Here is a 21,089-nt window from a genome sequence, read left to right on the forward strand (position 1 = left end):
AATATAAACCAATACTACTTATAGACTGGACTTGTATTACACTCTTACTTAAAACAGATGTCTTTCATCTTACTATTCATGTTTTTTTTTTTCATATTGGTAGAATAGGCTATGGATGTCTTTCCATGAAATCTGACAAGTGTTTGGAAACGTCTCAATTTAATCAAATAGAGACTACATTAGAGTGATAATTCTTTCCCTTAATAAGCTCCTATCAATTTCTCCTTTTTATAAGACAATTCAGTTAACAACACCAAAATCAGTACCTACATTTTTGTTGAAATTATTATCTATTCAACAAAATTTCATTTTAAACCTTAAAACAGAAATGGTAATTTTTATGTTAAGTAACTGTGCTATTATATTTTTATTATATGTTAAGACCCATAGAAGTGTAAATGAGAAAATAGCTATAAGAAAACCAAATACTAACTGGGTTGGTTGACATATAAAGCCAAATGTGCCCCCGGATGGGTCTTTTTTCTGAGAGTGGTAAACTTGTTTGCTTGGGAAAGAATTTTCACTCTCAACTTGCTAGAATTGATTTTACACTGTAACCCATATATCTGAATATACAGTAAGACTCTGAAACAACATTTGAACAAGGTATTTCCACTATTTTTTCTTGCTATTTATCAAGATCTGTACTTACAAAGCAACTTAAGTTTCCTCCTCTGAAGCTGGATGTACGTAATTCACAGTAACTTAATCATCACTGTGTAAAATAGTGTAAATAATATACACAGACTAAAAGTAATAAACATACCATAAATTTTCTGTATTTTTAGCACTCTGATAGTTTATATATTAGGCTTGGAAAAAATAAAAAAACAAGAGTTTTCCTCCTAGAATTCCCACCACCTCTTACCAATTCCTAAATATTGTCACACTTTTTGTCTTCCAGAAACTGAGATCGGAGTAGTACTCTCGGCTAAGCTTCCTGGAATATGTTTGGCTAACAATATAGTGCTTCCTTAGTATTTCTTTCAGTAAAATATACCCTGTGGAAGTTTCAGTAAATATTTTTAAATACCTATATATACAGATACTTTAAAAATACCTACTTGATTACAAGATGTGTTGGAAAAAATGCTTGGAGAAATTTAAACATATTCGTAGATTATTTTGAGTAGAAGCGAGAGCTCACTCTGAAAATTCTATATTTTTCCATTTCTCTTTAAAAATAGGCAGATCTCTCAAAAAACCACTTCCTTACGCCCCAAATCTTCAATTTGTGTCTTTTAAGTTTTAGATCTTAATCCAAAGAACCCTTTAAACTTTATCAATAGCATTTTCCTCATCTGCCACCAGGTGGCAGGTGGATCCACTTTTCGGAGCGCGACCCCGACCCCGCCCTACCGGAAGCTGTCATGCAAAGGAAATCTCTCTGGCCACGCCCAGAGTTCAGCACCCTGGCCACGGACAGCGACACCGCCCAATTCAGTCCCATGACTCGCTGCAGAGATTTTCACCTGACAAAGGAAATGGCCAATCCCAACTGGTTCCAAGGGCCGTGTGACTGGCCAATTTACAATGCCAGAGGTGGAGGGGGATAGGAACCCCTTGTTTTGGGATTTTTAGCCTGGAGGAGGAGCCGGCTGATGTTAAATAATACACCATATTGCAAAATCCTGTGGTTGTTTTTCTCTCTCTACTCTCCGGAATCTCAGTGACTCGTAAATGCTGTCTTGCTGTGGTACAGGGGCTAGATTACCCAACCCCCGCGTGTTGGTTTATTCCGACAAAATGCGTAAGACAGCAAAGGCGGTACAAAAGTCAGTGTGAGTTATGGCGGCCAATACCTCGGCTTGCACAAAGCTGCCTGTCAGCTTTCCTAAGACACCAGCATCGGGACGGACTACATTTTCTTTTTCTCGATTTCCAATTAATTAATCTTGGAAACACAAACAGCAGCTGATTTTGTTGTTGTTCTCTTGAAATTACTATTTGAGGCAAAGACACTGATTGGAGTGAAGCACGAGTGTGTTCTAGAAATAATGGTTTAGTTGTTATCTTCCAGTTGCCTAGCGACTAGTTAGACAAAAAGAGCCTTGTGAGTGGGAATTATTTGCGTTTTAGAACGGCAGAAACCCAGGGGCAAATGAAAATGGGTTCAGGATGGCATAATATATTACCTGGGACTAGCGTTTAGAATCAATCTCATTAAATCTCAGTGCTGGGGAAGTAGGCAGCGCTAAAGTGGAAGAGTAGCCAGTTAAGGTTCACAAGTGGGTTAAATTAAGCCGAGTTTTTGTTGTAATTTATCCGTATTATATGGATTGCTTTCTCATTCCCCGTTGTTTTGTCGGCGACAAATGCAGATCTTTAACCAGCAGAGGGCGAATCGACTGCATTTTTCAGCCCTCAGACACTCCCTCTTCCTCCCTTCTCTGCCCCTGGGAAATTAATTTACTAAGCTCTTCAAATATAGACGAAGCTGAGGAAGGTGTTGTGGAAGGCGAGCAGCGCACAGGACTTGGCAGAGTGCCCGCCCTGTCAGCCTTGGATGTGTGGCTGCGCCACACTCCTGATGACATGCATTTCCTTGCTTGGGGCTGCAGAGGGGATTGCAGGGATTGTTGCAGTAGAAGGCGGGGATGAAAAGCACCCTCATCCCCAGACGCCATAGATATTTAGGTTCACTAGCTTCAGAGAACTGAGAGGGCCAGAGGTAGCCTAGTAAAATGAATGTCAACTATGAAGGTGGGAAAGAGGAAATAAACCGTTTGCGTCTCAGGGCCAATACTCAGTGAGCTAGAACAATAACCAAAAGGGATGGGGCAGGGGGTGGGGGTGGTCTCTGCTCTGGCTTTGCCTCTCTGGGAAGAAAAATTGGAGAATGAGGAGTAGGGAAAGGGAGCGATGAGAACAAAGACTAAAAGTTTGGCTGAGTCATCTTTAAAAGACAAGCAAAGCAAGCCAGCCCAAGGGAAGAGACAATGAAAGCAAGCCTGCCAGAATGCAGAGCAGAGCAATAAAGCATGCTGTACAACGTTAATTTATTGTTGGGCGGAACCCTCCTCATTCTGGAGGGGCATACCACTTGCTCCAGAGGGATGATTTACTTTGTATTCTAAGACTTTGCAGAATCCCTGGGCAGGCAGCCAGAACTCCCATTAATTCAGCATGTCCTTTCTCCTTCACATATTTATGTCTTAGAATTCATCTAACTCAGTTTCAAACTAATAAAATTAATTTTTTTCTGGAGGCATTAAATTTTATGCAGTATTGCATTTTCTCTCCCTCAGTCATTAAATTCCTGTAGTGCTTCTGTTTAAAGGACACCATTTTATTAATAAATTCAATTCATAAGATAGTATTATATTCCCTTGGAGTTGGTATTGGAGAGGACAAGAGTAAGATATCTTAAGATAGATCAACACTTTTCGGAATGCATGATTTGACTCATAGTTTCATGACCAATTTTACAGGTAAATTGCACTGTCGTGGTTTTTTGCAGCACACCTGTATTTCTGTAGCATTTCCCCTGTAAAAGAGCACTTGTAAATTTCCAATGCATACACCAAAATTTATTCATGTTGTTTCAAGATCCAAACAAGTGCTTAGTATTGACTAATATAATCTCCCCATAGAAACAAGAATTATCTTTTTAAAATCTAAGTACTAAGTCAGTGAGCAGGCATGTAATGAAAGAGAATATCCAAATAGCCAATAAGCATATGAAAAGGTTTATAACATCCTTAACTATTAAAGAAATGGAAATTTAAGCCACCACATCGAAAAGCCTGTATCTATCCAAGAGCATGGCTAAATAAATAAACAATAAAAGCTGACATTTTCAAGCCTTGGAAAGGATAAAGCAGCTCCAGCTATCACACAGTACTGATGGAGTGTAAATTGTTACAATCACTCTGGAAAGCTGGCAGCATTTACTAAAGTTCAATAAAGCATACCCCTAGATATGCACTCTTAGGTATATATCCAATAGAAATGCCTACGTGTATGTACAAAAAGACATAGACAAGAATGTTCATCACAGCTCAAACCTGGAAGCAATTCAAAAGAACCTCAATAGTTCAATGGATAAAGATGTTGTTGTTGCCATATACAGAAACATACACAGCAATGACAATTTTTTTTAAAACTACTACATACAACAATATGCATCAGCCTCACAGACATAATGCAATATTTAGCAGGAAAAAAATCAGAAACAAATTTTTATATGATTCTATTAATTTAAAGCTCAATAACTGCATGGACTACCCTAAGATAATTAAAGTGAGGATAGTGGTTGCTTCGATGGAGATAAAGACTGGAATGGGGAATGAGGGAGGCTTCAGGATTTGGTAATGTTCTATTCCTTGATCTGGGTGGCAGTTACATGAGAGTATTCACTGCAAACAACTATTAAACTGCACACTATGATTTGTGCATGTTAAGTATGGTTTATTACAATAAAAATATACTAAAAAATTTTACTGATACAAATATTTGTATGTATTTATGGAGTACATGTGATATTTTGTTTAAAAGACATAAGACAGATTCTGTTGCACCCATGCTTAAAACAATTCAATGTCTTTCCATTGCATTGAGAGTAAAATCTGGATTCCTTAATATGGCCTATGAGGCCCTGCATAAACAAATTCTATCTAAATTTCCAATCTTATTAACCACTTCCTCCCTCAGTCACCACACGTGAATTACTCTGACCTTCCAACAGTTTCTAGAACATTAATCAATCTCTTTTCAGTCTTGGGGCCCTTGAGCTTGCTGTTTTCTTTACCTGGAATGGGTTATCACCAGCTCTTTGCATAACATGTTCCTTCTAATCTGTCAACTCAGATTAATGACATCTCTTTAAAGAAGCTATCTTTGACTCCCATCTAAAATCTCTGTGTTATTTTTCTATTTGCTGCTGTGACAAATTGTCACAATGTTAATTTCCCCTTGCTATGTAATACATTCACAGGCGTCAGGACCAGGATGTAGGCATCTTTAAAGGGGACATTATTCTACCTGCCACAGTGCACTTCTTTTATTGATTACAGCATTATGCTTATTTCAGTAGAGCACTAATCACAATTTTATTTTTTTTATTTTTATTTTTTATTTATTTTTGAGACAGAGTCTCTCTCTGTCTCCCTGGCTGGAGTGCAGTGGCGCGATCTCGGCTCGCTGCAAGCTCCGCCTCCCAGGTTCATGCCATTCTCCTGCCTCAGCCTCCCGAGTAGCTGGTACTACAGGCTCCCGCCACCACGCTCAGCTAATATTTTGTATTTTTAGTAGAGGCGGGGTTTCACCGTGTTAGCCAGGATGGTCTCGATCTCCTGACCTCGTGATCCATCCGCCTCAGCCTCCCAAAGTGCTGGGATTACAGGCGTGAGCCACTGCACCCGGCCTACTAATCACAATTTTAAATACTTTTATATATATTTACTTGTTCACTGTCTAACTTCTCCACTCTAATGTAAATTCTAGTGAGAGCAGAGACCCTATCTGTCCTGTTCTCTTCTGTTTTCCTGGTGCTTAGCATGATACCTGGCACATTGTAGCGGTTCAGTAGGTATTTGTGGAAATAATAAGTAAATTATTAACGTTTAGCCTCTGCTTTGATACTTAACAGCCCTATTTGCTTTTTATCGTTCTTGCTCTTATAAAAATAAATATTATGTCTCAGTAGTAGAGAAATTTCTGAAGAGATATTAGCATAAATTTTTTTCAAGTTCTCCATCATACTAACTCACTATAAAAAATCATGCCTACAGATATAGGCCCATATATGTCACATAGGCCTATATCTGTAAATTGATTGTAAAAATTTACACTCCACTATATATATCTTCATATATGTATATACATATATCTTTGTAATATAACTTTATGTTTTATTGGAGTTAAAAGGATAGTTCATAAATTGCCACTTCATGGAAAATAGCACATCACAAGACTAATGCAGCTGAAGCAAAAGTAATCTAGAATAAAGAGTTGGAATTTGTTACAGTCACATGAGAAAAAATATGGTACATGGGGCTCTAAGTATGATACTATGATGTAGCTAGAAAAACAGTTATCTGTCATCAAATAATCATTGCTTATTTCTCTTTTGCCAGGTTGTAATACCAGATACCAGAAAATTTAAAATACTTGGTAATTTATTCATTTATTCAGCAGATATTTATTGAGCACCTATGAAGTGCCAGACACTAGACTCTGGGCAAAAGCATGAATAATATATGGTATGAATTATTAGGGAACACCTGCCTTTAGGGAGCCCACAAATAGATACACAATATTATATGAAATAGTGGCAAACGTTATAAAGGAGAAGGGGGATGATGAGAAACCAATTAAGGGTTTTGAATGGAGATTTGATTTACATTATGAAAAGACAAGTCTGGCTGTTATATGGGTAGAAGAAGGGAAATTCATTAGAAGGTCATGGCAATAATGCAGGCCAAAGATAATGGTAGTTTGTACAAGGGTGGGAGTGCTGAAGTTAAAAAAATTGATTGGGTTTGGAGCATAATTAAAAAAAAAATTGGCATGATTTCATGATGGATCTAATGGAAAATGAAATAATAAAAGAAAGAATGTTCTCTGTTTTGAATATCTTAGTGATTGGTGGTGTCATTACTAACATGGGGAAAGTTAGGGTTAGTTTCGGAATGGAAAAATCAACAATTTTATTTTGGACATGCTAAATTTGAAATGCTTGTTAAATATCTAAGTCATATCAAGTGGGCAAATGAATATTTGGATCTGGGGACTTAGAGGAGATACCATATCTACAAATATGAATTTTAAAGTAAAGATTAGGAAAACTATAAAGCAATGAAATGAGGTCACCTGGAAAATTCATGTAGATAGAGAAGATGGTGAATCCTAACACACATCAGCTTTAGAGGTCTAGAAAATGGTTCAAAGAAGCCAGCAAAGGAGACTGAAGGAGGGAATGACCAGTGTGGTAGGAGGAAATCCAGGAAAGAATGTCCCCTGAGAGCCATGTGGAGAAACTGTTTTAAGAAGGAGAAAGGAAATACTGCTTTAGTTTAGTAAAATGAGACTTGAGATAGAAAGATGTAAGCCTCTTGTGACCTTGGCAGAGCAGATTCAATGAAGTAGTAAAATAAAAACCTGATCTAATATGATAATCCATTATGAAAATATTACAGAGCTTGAGTTCATTTTAAATAATGCTACTCAAAGTAGAGGTCATATGAATTGCTAAGATTGATGGTCTATATGCATATAATTAATTAACTTCTAAATTCACAATTTCTTAATATTAGTAGATCAAAGTATATAGATTGTTTTACTGTAATGATGGCTTCCTAAAGGGAATACTGAGTCATGATTTCTTCATAGCTCTGAAGATACTATTTAATTCTATAATTTATAATAATGAAAATAATAGTTTTAAATTCTTCCCTTCTTCTGAGATATTACAAATACCTACTCTGGACCTCAAAATAGAAAAATAAGCTTTCTTCATGAAGAGCTCTTTGTTGAATGTCCCATGTTTCTGAGGACTCCATGTGATGCATTGATGTTTGCAAGCGAGTTATTTGTATTACTTGTGTTTGTACCATGATGAGGCTGTTTCCAATAATTGTTGTAATTACTAGGTCTCCTAATCTTGCAAATTGTCCACTCTACAAAGCTCATGTCCATTCTATGGGCCCAGTAAAGGAGCTTTAGAATACTGTCACCTGAGCCAGCTCTTTTTCACAGCATTGTACAATCAAGGGACTTCTCTTCTAAAGACTGGTTTTTACCTAACACTTGATCACCGCTATAGTCATTCAGTTACTAAATATTATTAGGCGTCTTCTATGTTTGGCCTCTCCTGGAGTCAGAAAATGTAATGTCGAATGAGATGGATCCCATCCTAGCCTCACAAAACTTAGATCCTAATGGGTAAGACAGACAAAAAAATTGTTACGACAAATATGTTACAGACCGCCAGGATAAGAATACAGGGTAATAGAAGAACTCAAAACTACAGATGGGAGATGGGAGGCTGGGAAAGGCTGGGCTCTGAAAGATGAACAGTTATCTAAGCAAAGAGGAAGGAAAACAATTGTCAAAAGCTAGTACAAAGATTTAGAAGCAATGAAAGGATAGTGCATTTGAAGAACACTGTGGAAAAGGGAATAAAATTTATCATTATTTTTCTCTCCTTTAGGGTGACTTGCCTTAATATGTCTTAGTGAACTTCAAACCACCTTAAAAATTTATTATTCATTGTCAAATTATATTTTTTGCCTATAAAGGCTATTTATTTTTATGTAGTAATCAGTATTCATTAGCTAATAAATATTATGATAGTGCTTATCTATTAGCTAATATTTCTCTAATTATTATATAATATATAAATTATAAAAATATATGATATATAAATTATAAATATATTATATAATATATAATAATTAGAGAAATATTAGCTAATACAGATAAGCACTATCATAAGGTGATAATCAGTTTTAGCAATATTTTTGAAATTCTTTTCAGATAATTTTGGAACATTTTAAAAGTATTATTCTCTAAATCTTCCAAGATTGCCTAACCACTCCAATTGTTCATTACTTCACTCTCATGAGGCTCTAAGGGGTTTCTGTACAGATTAAGCGTTTCCTCTTATTCCAATTCCATAATATGAATCATGATGAATATAATAATTTATCAAGAAATATTTAATAAGTGATGCTTTATTTCTAATATGCTCTGAGTATAACACTGAAAGAAATTCAATTTTTCTAAGATTTAATAAACTCAAGATAACACCTAACTGATGATTTATCCTCTTATTATTCCTGGAAATCTGAGTGTGGAAGAGGTAAATGAAAGCAGGTAATTAGATGTTATGCAGAGTTTAAATTATAATATTTTTTTCTGTGCGAAATTGAAGAGATACCCAGTATAGTTTTAATTTTATATATAAGGAAACTGAAGACCAGTAAAGTAGAATGTCCAATATTACACCTCAAGTTAGCAAAACAAAAAGTCCTGGAAATCAGATTCTGACTCAAGTCTAGTGCTTTTCTCATTATAATATCTTTGTTCTCATTTTTTCTTTTTCTTTCTTTCTTTCTTTCTTTTTTTTTTTTTTTTTTTTTGAGATAGGGTCTCACTTTGTTGCCCAGGTTGAAGTGCAATGGCATGCATGGCTCAGCAGCCTAGAACTCCTGGGCTCAAGCAAACCTCCTGCCTCAGTCTCCCAAGTAGCTATGACTACAAGTGCGTGCCATCAGACCTGGCTAATTTTTTTTTTTTTTTTTTCTGGTAGAGACAGGGTCTCACTGTGTTGCCCAGGCTGGTCTTGAACTTCTGGCCTCAAGTGATCCTCCTGTCTTGGCCTCCCAAAGTTTGGGATTATAGGCATGAACTACCACACCTGGTCTCAAAGTGCTTTTGATCTTTAAAAGTTTGAAGGCCACCGCTTAGAAATCCATTTGTTTAGTCAATAAACAAATATTTATAAAGGACCTATGATATTTTAGGATCATTCTAGGTATTGGGGATACAGTAATGAATGATCGACAAAAATTTCTGCTTTCTAGGAACCGGAGAGATCATCAGACCACTGATACCAACTGGGATATTTATAGGACTGGATACATTTGAATTTCAGGTATATGCACATGTACGTGTGTGTGTGTATTCAGTTTGTTTCATTCACATTTGAGTATATGAAGATATAATTTCCATGCAATAAAACTCATTATTTTAAGGGGTACAGTCTGACAAGTTTTGACAAACATACATAGTCATTTAACTACCACCACAATAAAAATATATATTTTCATTACCCCAAAAAGTTCTTTCATGCCTCTTTGTATGTAATACTTTACCCCACCTGCAGCTTCTGATAAAACTGATCTGATTTCTATCCCTGTTTAAATGGAGTCATATAGTAGGTACCCTTTCGCAGCAAGCATTTTTCATTTAGCATAATGCTTTGAGATTCATCCACCTTACTGCATGTATCAGTAGTTGGTTCATATCTGTTCGTCTCCAATGTTCAGTAATTGAGCTTCAGTTTTCGCATCCTAACTGAGCACAAAGACCAAGTGAAAAGATTTCGAATCAACTAGTGTAGGAAGTCTAGTAGGAGATTCTCCTTCATCAAACGAGAGACCCTGAGATGGGTCTCTTAGTGTTAAGTGAACTAGATATGACTTCCACCCAGGGACTACCAAAAAACCCTAACTGAAAAACCTGACTGTTCCTGAGACTAACTAACTGTAGGGGCAGGATGATGGGGAATAGGGATCACCACTAGGGATCTGGAACCACTTCTGGTTTTCATGTAGTTTTTTTTTGTTTGTTTGTTTTTCCTTAATTGAAATACTTTATCTTATTTTTTAAATTTTTTATTTTTGTGGGTACATAACAGGTATATTTTTATTCTCACGTAGTTTTGAAGCTTGTATTCAGTGGACATGGATAATTGGGAAACAGAAACAAAACATCAAATTGAAAATATAATTTTATGTTGATCTCACATTTCTAGTACCCCTGGAGCCTGGACAAAGTAAGTACATATTATCTCTAGAATAATCCACCTTTATCGCAGGCTTCAAATAATTTCTAAATATAGAATTCTAAGGAAAGTGGGCGATTTACCATAAAAAACCAATGTAACAAGATACTAGATTGAGATCCAGCAGAAATAAAAACAACTGAAGCAGGCATACAGTGACTTCAGATAATGAAATTATTGAATACAATATAAAAAGATTATATTTAATATATTTAAAGAAATAAAAGACAAGTTTGAAAATAAGCAGAGGGAAAAACATCATGGAGGAATGAGCAAGCATATTTGGATGAAGAACACTTAAAACTTCTACAAATACAAAAATGTAATGAATAAAAGTTTAAAATTCAGTTAGTAGGTTTAAGAACAAATCAGACATGAATGAAAAAGAATAACAGACTAGAAGACAAGCAGACTGTAAGACAGAAAAGAGACAGAGATTATAAAAAGAGTTTGAAAGACATAGAAAATGGAGTGAAATGATAAACATAGGTATAATTGCAGTATCTGAACTATAAAAGAGGAGTAGAAGCAATATTTAAAGAGATAGTTAATTAGAATTTTTCATAATACCAAATCACAAATTCAGAAACCAAGTGAATCTCATATAAAATAAAAACAAATTAACACATACGTACAGCATAGTATAACTGCAGGACAGTGAAGATGAGAAAGATTATCTTAAAATAGATATAGAAGAGAGATTTATTTTAAAGTAGTGACAGACTTCAGCACCATAGGAAAGGTAAATTTTTTAAAAAATTTAAAAAATAGGATGGGCGCTGTGGCTCATGCCTGTAATCCCAACACTTTGGGAGGCCGAGGTGGGTGGATCGCTTGAGGTCAGGAATTCAAGACCAGCCTGGCCAACATGGTGAAACCCCGTCTCTACCAAAAATACAAAGATTAGCCAGGTGTGGTGGCCAGTGCCTGTAATCCCAGCTACTTGGAAGGCTAAGGCAAGAGAATCGTTTGAGCCTGGGAGGTGGAGATTGCAGTGAGCAGAGATTGTACCACTGAACTCCAGCCTAGGTGACAGAGTAAGACTGTGTCTCAAAAATAAATAAATACATAGTAAATAAAGTAGTGACAGACTGAGAATGAACTCAGCAGCAAAAGAGGAATGTTAAGACAATGGAATGATATTGTCAATGTTCTGATATAAAATAAAGTTAATCTAGAATTCAAATCCTAGCATAAACATGGAGAAACCCCATCTCCACTAAAAATACAAAATTAGCCAGGCGTGATGGTGCATGCCTGTAATCCCAGTTACTTGAGAGGCTGAAGCAGGAAAATCGCTTGAACCCAGGAGGCGGAGATTGCTGTGAGCCGAGCCATTGCACTCCAGCCTGGGCAACAAGAGCCAAACTCCGTCTCAAAAAAATTAAAAATAAAAATAAATTCTCAAAAGCAAATATGAAATAAAGACATTTTCAGACTCCAAAAGACAAGTTTACCACCAACAGACTATACACTAAAGCAATTCTAAAGGTTACACTTTAGGCAGTATCTCCTTTTTAAGGCTGAATAATAGCCCATGGCATATATTTGTATCACGATTTCTTTGTTTGTTCATCAGCCAATGGAAAATTGAGTCATTTCCATACTTTGGCTCTTATGAACAATGCTGCAATGAACATGGGAGTGCAGATATCTCTATGAGGTTATGATTTTATTTTCTTTAGGTATACATCCAGGAGAAGAATTGCTGGGTCATATGGCAGTTCTATTTTTAATTTTTTGAGGAACATCCATACCGTTTTCTTTAATGGCTATACCAATTTACATTCCCACCAACAGTGTACAAGTGTCCCTTTTTCTCTAAATTCTTACCAACACTTGCTATCTCTTGTCTATTGGATAATAGCCATCCTAAGAAGGAGATACTGCCATTTACAACAACATGGATGAAACTATGGGGCATTATGCTAAGTGAAATAAGCCAGATACAGAAGGAGAAATACTGCATGATCTCACTTACATGGAGAATCTAGAAAAAAATCAAATCCAGGCCAGGCATAGTGATTCACACCTGTAATCCCAGCACTTTGGGAGGCCAAGGCAGGTGGATCATCTGACGTGGGGAGTTCAAGACCAGCCTGGCCAACATAGTGAAACCCTGTCTCTACTAAAAAACTACAAAAATTAGCCAGGCGTAGTGGCGGGCGCCTATAATCTCAGCTACTCGGGAGGCTGAGGCAGGAGAATCACTTGAACCCGGGAAGCTGAGGTTGCAGTGAGCTGAGATCATGCCACTGCACTCCAGCCTGGGTGACAGAGCGAGACTCTGTCTTAAATAAATAAGTAAATAAATGAATGAAACATAAATAAAAGAGAAAATGCCATCATGATTATGTAGGAGAATAGGAGAATGTCCTATTCTTAGGAAGTGTATGCTGCTTTATTTAGCAGTGATGTGTCATGTCCAAAACATATTTTGAAATGGTACACCAAAAATTGCACAAAGAGGAAGGAAGAGAATGAAGGATGGAAAGGGAGAGAGGGAAGGAAAGGGTAAGAGAGAGAGAAAGAGAGAAGCAAATGTGGCCAATGTTAAATGGTGAATCTTGATGAAAGTAATATAGAGGTTTATTTTACTATTCTGTCAACTTTTCTATAGGTTTAAACTTTTTAAAAAAAATAAAATTGAGCATTGCAATAATCTCTTCAGGACAAGTACTAATTTCTAAAATGAAGAATAGTGGTTTCAAATGAAGTCATCTGAACCTACAGCCAAGTAGCTATGAGTACTAATTGTTTAAATATAATTATCTTAAAACTCGGGCTGGTTGCAGTGGCTCACACCTGTAATCTCAGCACTTTAGGAGGCTCAGGCAGGTGGATCACTTGAGGCCAGGAGTTCAAGACCAGCTTGGCCAACATGGTGAAACCTCATCTCTACTAAAAACACAAAAATAAGCCAGACATGGTGGTGTGCATCCATAATCCCAGCTACTCGGGAGGCTGAGACATGAGAATCACTTGAACCCGGGAGGTAGAGGTTGCAGTAAGCCAAGATCACACCACTGCACCCAGTCTAGGCAACAAAGCAAGACTCTGTCTCAAAAATATAATATGATATAATATAATATAATAATTTTAAAACTATAAAAAAGAAATTAGAGGAGGAATTAGAGATAGTCAGTATAGGGAACACGTTCAAGGAATTTTTTGTATAAAGAAGAGAGAAATGTGCAATAACTGAAAGGAAAAATAAGGTCAATAAATAGTTATTTTAAGATGTGAGAAATAACATGCTTGTATTGTGATGGTAAAGATCCAGTAGAAACGAGAAAATTGATAATACAGTGGTGGTAGAAAGCAATGTCCTTGAGTACATGACACAGAGAGTTCATCTAGTAGTCACAGAACATAACGTAGAGTACAGGAGAACAAAGGCAGGTCAGTAGGTCAACAAGATAAAAACTTATGGGCAGCTCCTATGATCATTTCATTTATCAAATGTATTCAAAGTTAGATGTTCTACTGATGGAGGAGTGGGAGGAGTGCTGAAAGTTGGAAAGAGTCCAGAACGTAGGAATCAGTCAAGGTAGGATGAATGCAGATGAGAGAGTAAATGGGCTAGGAAAATACTATACAATTGCCAGACAACATTAAGGGCCACTTGAGATTTGTAATTACAAATATAAAATGAGAACAGCTAGCAATAATGTGATGTTTTTCTCCTGTTACATTAACATATGTGAATACAAGCCTGATGTGGGCAAAATTTTAGGTTTACAAGTCTTTGAATTTATAAATCTAGTTTTTGATTTATGAAGCTTTGGATTTTTATAAGCAAGTGTATTAAAGTGAGGGAGGGTCATGGATTTTAAGGTATATAAAATGGAGTGATTACAATGATTGACCGCAGACTTTTCACTGGATAAGAAGAATTAGGACATGAAGTGGTGGGGAAGATGAAAAGATGGTAGGACTAATAGATTTTATGTATTGAAATGATTGGTATTATTTTCCAAGTTAGGGTCTTAGAGGGAGTAAGCTGGGAAAATTGTAGGGGACAATTAGAAAGTTTGATGTTTGAAATTGATACTGAGAAATTAGCAAAGTGTTGCAGTCACTGATAACATAAAGATATTTGACCTTAGATGGGAGTAGGTAGCTGAGGTCAGTAGAGTACTGGGTAATTCAAGGAGAGAAGGTCAAGAAATGGAGAAGGTAGGCTGTTAGAAGAAATATCTATGTGGATATTGAAATCACCAAGAATTATGTTTAGAATAATACTGGAGAAGATGATGAGCCAGCAGTTAAAATCATCAAGAAATGATAGTGAGTGACATGGGATCAGGAGATGACTGCTACAAGGAGAGGTAGTGGGTGTTAAAATTTGACGACATGAGATTCTAAGCTGAATGTTGTTAGGCAGAAAGGAGGTAGGGAGATCTGAAAGTGGCAAGGTAGGCTGATATGGAAGTGGCAAGTGGTAGGGTGATCTAGAAGGAGCAGGGAAGATAATTTCTTATTTCTAGGCCCAGTGTTATAAAGGCTAAGGAAAAAATCACAGCTACATTTTGAGAAGAATAGTGGAAATAATCTCCTTAGGGAGAACCAGTGTTCAGTTTAAAAAAAGGAAGCAAATTTTTAGAAAAGAGGCTGAGGACATAGGGAATTTTGCTGATGACTGACCACAGGGCATAATACAAAGACTTCAGAAGTTAAGGAAAGACAGAAATAGTGTTTAAAAAAAAAAAGTCTACAGAACAACATGGGATTTACTCTCTGAGTGAAAAGAGATGGTCAGAGAATTCTGAACTTTTGGGAACTAGCATAAACCATGACCTTAATGTTGATGGTCACATGGTGATGGTAAGGCCATAAGTTGGGGGTGAAGGATTTGGATTGTATAACAAATATAAAGAATTCTGGGGCTCTCGCTAGCTAAAACTGATGCTTTCCTTTAAGCCCGGGGTCGCATAGAGACTGTGTTTGACCTGTGCCAATGCAGATATGCAGACCAGAGAGAAGGCAGTTGCTGTCTGGTGTGAGTTTCTTTCCATCTGTCTTGGATGTTATCCATAAATGGAGGAATCAAGTTTCTGGCTTTGTACCCTTTTTGAAAACAAATTTATTCCTGAAGCCCATGCTTCTCAGATGATCAGAATATTGGGATGATAGTTGTGCTGCTGATGCTGCTAGCTCTCACATGGGGCAGTAGCCTGAGAAAACCAAAGGGCAATAAGCATGACTGAAATTTAGCACTGAGCTGAAGAGTATTCCTGTTTTCCTATGGCTAGGTTGGGTACTCTTGAAATATGGAAAGTTCAGTTAGAACCTCCCAAATGAGTTTTTTTTGAAGTTTAAAAATTCACTACTTTTTATCACCAAGATCAGAAACACAATGGCCTAATCAGTAACTGTGGACATTTTGAAACATCCTAATATTTAAGAGGAAATTAAAAGTAAGCCTTGCTTACTATCAGTGTTAAAAATCACAAATAGACACACACATACTGAATCACTGTAATAACTCCCTGGTCGTAGTTCACTGAGTCTCTGCAGATTCAATATGGCATCAAATAACAGCCCATTCTTCTCTGCCACAGTGGTCATTTGGAGCTGATGAGGAGAGAGATAGCACTTTAGCTGCATAGAAGAAGAAAGAAGTGCTCCAAGGTGACATTTTGTTTTGAAAGAAGTGTGGAGATGTAAGTTTGTCGATCTGTTTTTATAAACAACACTTACCAAAATTGGAGACTTTCACCATAGTATCTTTTCTTAAACCAACTTAATTAATTAAGGATTAAGATACTTGAATTTGCCTTTGGTTATGTCCCTAACACCTAAAAGTCATCAAATTATTCTTACTTACAATTTCCTCATCTATGCAAGTGAAAAATAAAACTGCCTGAAAGCATTAAAAGGGATTTCCGAGTCATTGCTGATTTGAAACCGGGGTGCTTCAACTTTAACCTTCAAGATAAGCATGTTCACATCTTCAATTCCAGGCCTTGGCTAACATGCAAGACAAGCAAGCTGCTCACAGAAGAGACCTCACTTATGCAAAGAAGGCAACCAGAGGTAGATGCCAAATTCAAAGTGGGACGTTGTAAGTAATGATTACAAAATGGATTAGGTTCCTAGAAGGACATGATGTGTGTACCAAGAGGGATGAACAACCTTTTGTTAAATAGCATGCTAAGATGATGACAGGAATTTAGTTCACCTTGGTACCAATTCACCTAAAGTCAATTCTCCTGATGCCAATTTACCCTAATTAATTCATCTAAAATTATCATTTTCTAGAGCAATGGTTCTCAATCCTAGCTATGCACTGAGTGATTCTAACCTGGGGAATTTTTCAAAACAATGCCCAAGCCACAACCCCAGAGATTCTGATTTATTTGGCTTGTAGTAGAGCCCAGGCATTGTCACATAAAGTGTAAGATATCAGTTAGATGTAAATTTTAGAGAAAACAAATAATATTTTCATATAAGTATGTCCCAAATATTGTATAGGAGATATTGCACAAGACATACTTAAAGTAAAAAGTTATTTGCATTTATTTGAAATTCAAATTTAACTGGACATCTTATGTTTTCATTTGTTAAATGTGGCAACTCTGTAACTCTAGATTTAGCCAGGACTAACAACCACTGCTCTAGTGTATATAGGTCTTATAAACTGGCCTGGGTTTATTTAATGCTTTCCAAATAATTTTTCTTCTTTTTTTTTGAGACAGGGTCTTACTGTCTCACTCAGGCTGGAGTGCATGGCACAATCTTGGCTCACTGCAACCTCCGCCTCCCAGGTTCAGGTGATTCTTGTGCCTCAGCCTCCCAAGTAGCTGGGATTACAGGTGCGGGCCACCACACCCAGCTAATTTTTGTATTTTCAGTAAAGAGGGTTTTTGCCATGTTGCCCGGGCTGGTCTTGAACTCCTGGCCTCAAGTGATCCACCCACCTTGGCCCCTCAAAGTGCTGAGATTACAGGCATAAGCCACCACGCCTGGAAAATTTTGTGTTTTTTTTTTTTTAAGTATACTTTTCCCATTTCTAGGCAGCTAAATTCATTTTTCGGCTGTTAGTTTCTAAAGGACTGTCAAACGTGTTTTATTTTTATATTTCTAATAAAGATTTATAATATAAATATTTATAATACATTAGATAGGTATGTAATAAATATTTATAATATATAGTATATTTTGATTTATCTTATATAACCCTTTTGAGCATTTACTTCTTTTTGGCCATTTGCTGTTATTTTATATTTCTTTGTGCTTTTTCTTATTAATTTGTAGGAATTACTTATATTTATAGAAATTAGTCCTCTGATATGAATAAGAATTTATTTATTTATTTATTTATTTTTTTGAGACGGAGTCTTCGCTCTGTCGCCCAGGCTGGAGTGCAGTGGCCGGATCTCAGCTCACTGCAAGCTCCGCCTCCCGGGTTTACGCCATTCTCCTGCCTCAGCCTCCCGAGTAGCTGGTACTACAGGCGCCCGCTACTGCGCGCGGCTAGTTTTTTGTATTTTTTAGTAGAGACGGGGTTTCACCATGTTAGCCGGGATGGTCTCGATTTCCTGACCTCGTGATCCGCCCGTCTCGGCCTCCCAAAGTGCCGGGATTACAGGCTTGAGCCACCGCGCCCGGCCATAAATAAGAATTTATAATAGATTTATAATTTGACTTGGTTAAATTATAAATAATTTTATAGTTTATATAATTTATTTAAAAATTATAATAAATTTATAACGACTTATTCATGGTAATTTTTTAATGCAATTTTAAAAATTATATATGCAACATAAGTATTTTCTCTTCCAGAACTTCTTAGTATTCTGTTATTCTTATAAAATTTTTCCCCACTTTGAGATTATGTTTTAAAATTCGCCCATTTTGTGGCAGAGGCTATAACTCCAATATTCTGTCCTCTTTAGATAGAGAATGATTATTTCTAATGGGTCACATTCTTGCATCAGGTTGTGATCATGTGAGCATGTAATTTTTTGTTGTCTAATTGGCCAGTGAGAAATAAACAGAAATGTTAGGTGGGAATTCTGGGAAACCTTAAAAGACTTCTCTCTCTTGTTCCTGCTTCTGAAACGGCTGGAGATCTAGCAGCCATATTGAACTATGAGAGACCTTGATAATGTTCCACGCTAAGGGTGGCAGAACAGAAGATATGACCCTAGATCCTTAATGTCACAGTAAAGCTGCCTCCACAGCCCTGACTCCCTACATCCAGGCTTCTTTTTATGTGAGGAATATAATTGCTATCATATTTAAGTCACTTTTATTTTGAATCTTTAAAAAATACGCTAAAGTAAACTAATCCTAACTGCTACACCACATTTGCTCTTAATAGTTATATTATTTGTCTCTCTCTGTCTCTCTCTGTCTCCTGGTGTATATGTTTTACTTCATCTTGAATTTATTTTGGCATATAATTCTTTTCAATATTTTATTGCAGTAAAATACACATAACATTAACCATCTTAACCATTTTTAAATGTATAGTTCAGTAGTATGAAAGGTATGTATTATGTTGTACAGTCATTACCACCATTCATCCATAACTCTTTTCATCTTGTGAAATTAAAACACTGTACCCATTAAACAATAATTCCCCATTCCTTTCTCCCCACAGTCACTGGCAACAACCATTCTTTTTGTCTCCATGACTTTGAATTCTCTAATATTTCATACAAGTAGAATTATACAGTATATTGTCTTTCTGTGACTGGCTTATTTCAGTTAGCATAATGCCTTCAAGTTTCATTCATGTTGTAGCATGTGCCAGAATTGCCTTCCTTTTCTAAAGTTGCATTATATTCCATTGTATGTATATCACATTTGTTTTTTCATTCATCCATTGATGGACACTTGGGTTGCTTCTACATTTAAGCTATTGTGAATAATGCTGCTATTAACGTGGGTTTACAGATGTCTCTTTAAGACCTTGCTTTCAATTATTTTTGGTATATACCCAAAATTACTGGGTCCTACGGTAATTCTGTTTTTAATTTTTTGAGGATTGGTCATACTGTTTTCCACTGTGACTGTACCATTTTACATTCCCATCAATGGTGCACAAGGGTTAGAATTTCTCCACATCCTCACTAACACTTGTTATTTTCTGTTTTGTTTTGATGGTAGTTATCCACAAAACAAATGGCTACCATCAAAAGGATATGTGATAGCCAACCACATTCTGGGTGTGAGATGGCACTTCATTGTAGTTTTAATTTGCATTTCCCTGATCATTAGTGACGTTGAGTATCTTTTCATGTGCTTATTGGCCATTTGTATATCTTCTTTGGAGAAATGTCTGGTTAAGTCCCTTGCATTCTTTTTTTGTTTTTTTTTGTTTTTTGTTTTTTTTTTGAGACGGAGTCTCGCTGTGTCGCCCAGGCTGGAGTGCAGTGACGCGATCTCAGCTCACTGCAAGCTCCGCCTCCTGGGTTTACGCCATTCTCCTGCCTCAGCCTCCCAAGTAGCTGGGACTACAGGTGCCCGCCACCTCGCCCAGCTAGTTTTTTGTACTTTTTAGTAGAGATGGGGTTTCACCGTGTTAGCCAGGATGGTCTCGATCTCCTGACCTCGTGATCCGCCCGTCTCGGCCTCCCAAAGTGCTGGGATTACAGGCTTGAGCCACAGCGCCCGGCCTGCATTCTTTTTTTTAAAGACAGAGTCTGACTCTGTAGCCCAGGCTGGAGTGCAGTGGTACGATCTTGGTTCATTGCAACCTCTGCCCGGGAGAGGTTGCAATGGCTCAAGCCATCTTCCTACCTCAGCCTCCCGAGTAGCTAGGACTACGGGCGTGCACCACCATGCCCGGCTAATTTTTGTTTTGTTTTTTTTTTGTAGAGACGAGGTTTTGCCATGTTCCCCGGGCTGGACTTGAATCCCTGAGCTCAAGCAGTCTGCCAGCCTCAGCTTCCCAAAGTGCCAGGATTACAGGCATGAACCATCACTCCCAACCTTCATTTTTTAATTGGGCTGTCTGTTTTTTGTTGTTGAATTTTTGGTGTTTTCTATATATTCTGAAGGTGTTTATCCTTTTATAAAGTAATACATGCTAATTTTAAAAGACACAAGATGCATATAATCAGAAAGAAGATACAGACTTTGTACCACTATTTAAAAATATACATTAAGAATTTTGATATGTTTCCTTCTAGTCTTTTTTCTTTATTTTCTTTTCCTTTCTTCTTTTTTTTTTTTCCCCCTTGAGACAGGGTCTCACTCTGTCAACCAGGCTGGAGTGGGGTTGTGCAATCATAGCTCACTGCAACCTTGAATTCCTGGGCTCAAGGGATCCTCCCCTCTCAACCTCCCAAGTAGCTGAGACCAGGGATACACCACCAGGCCCAGCTAATTTAAAAAAAGTTTTTTTTTTTTTTTTAAGAGATGTGGTCTCACTATGTTGCCGAGGTTGGTCTCAGACTTCTCAAGCGATTCTCCTGACTTGGCTTCCCGAAGTGCTGGGATTATAAGCACGAGCCACTATGTTGGGCCCAGTCTTTTTTCTTTGTATTTTACTTTATATAGCAAAGTACTTGGCTCATAATAGTTGCTAAAAAATATTGGTTGACTAATTGAAGTATGTATATTC

The sequence above is a fragment of the Macaca thibetana genome, chromosome 6 (genome assembly GCF_024542745.1).
Source record: "Macaca thibetana thibetana isolate TM-01 chromosome 6, ASM2454274v1, whole genome shotgun sequence".
NCBI classification, from domain to species: Eukaryota; Metazoa; Chordata; class Mammalia; order Primates; family Cercopithecidae; genus Macaca; species Macaca thibetana.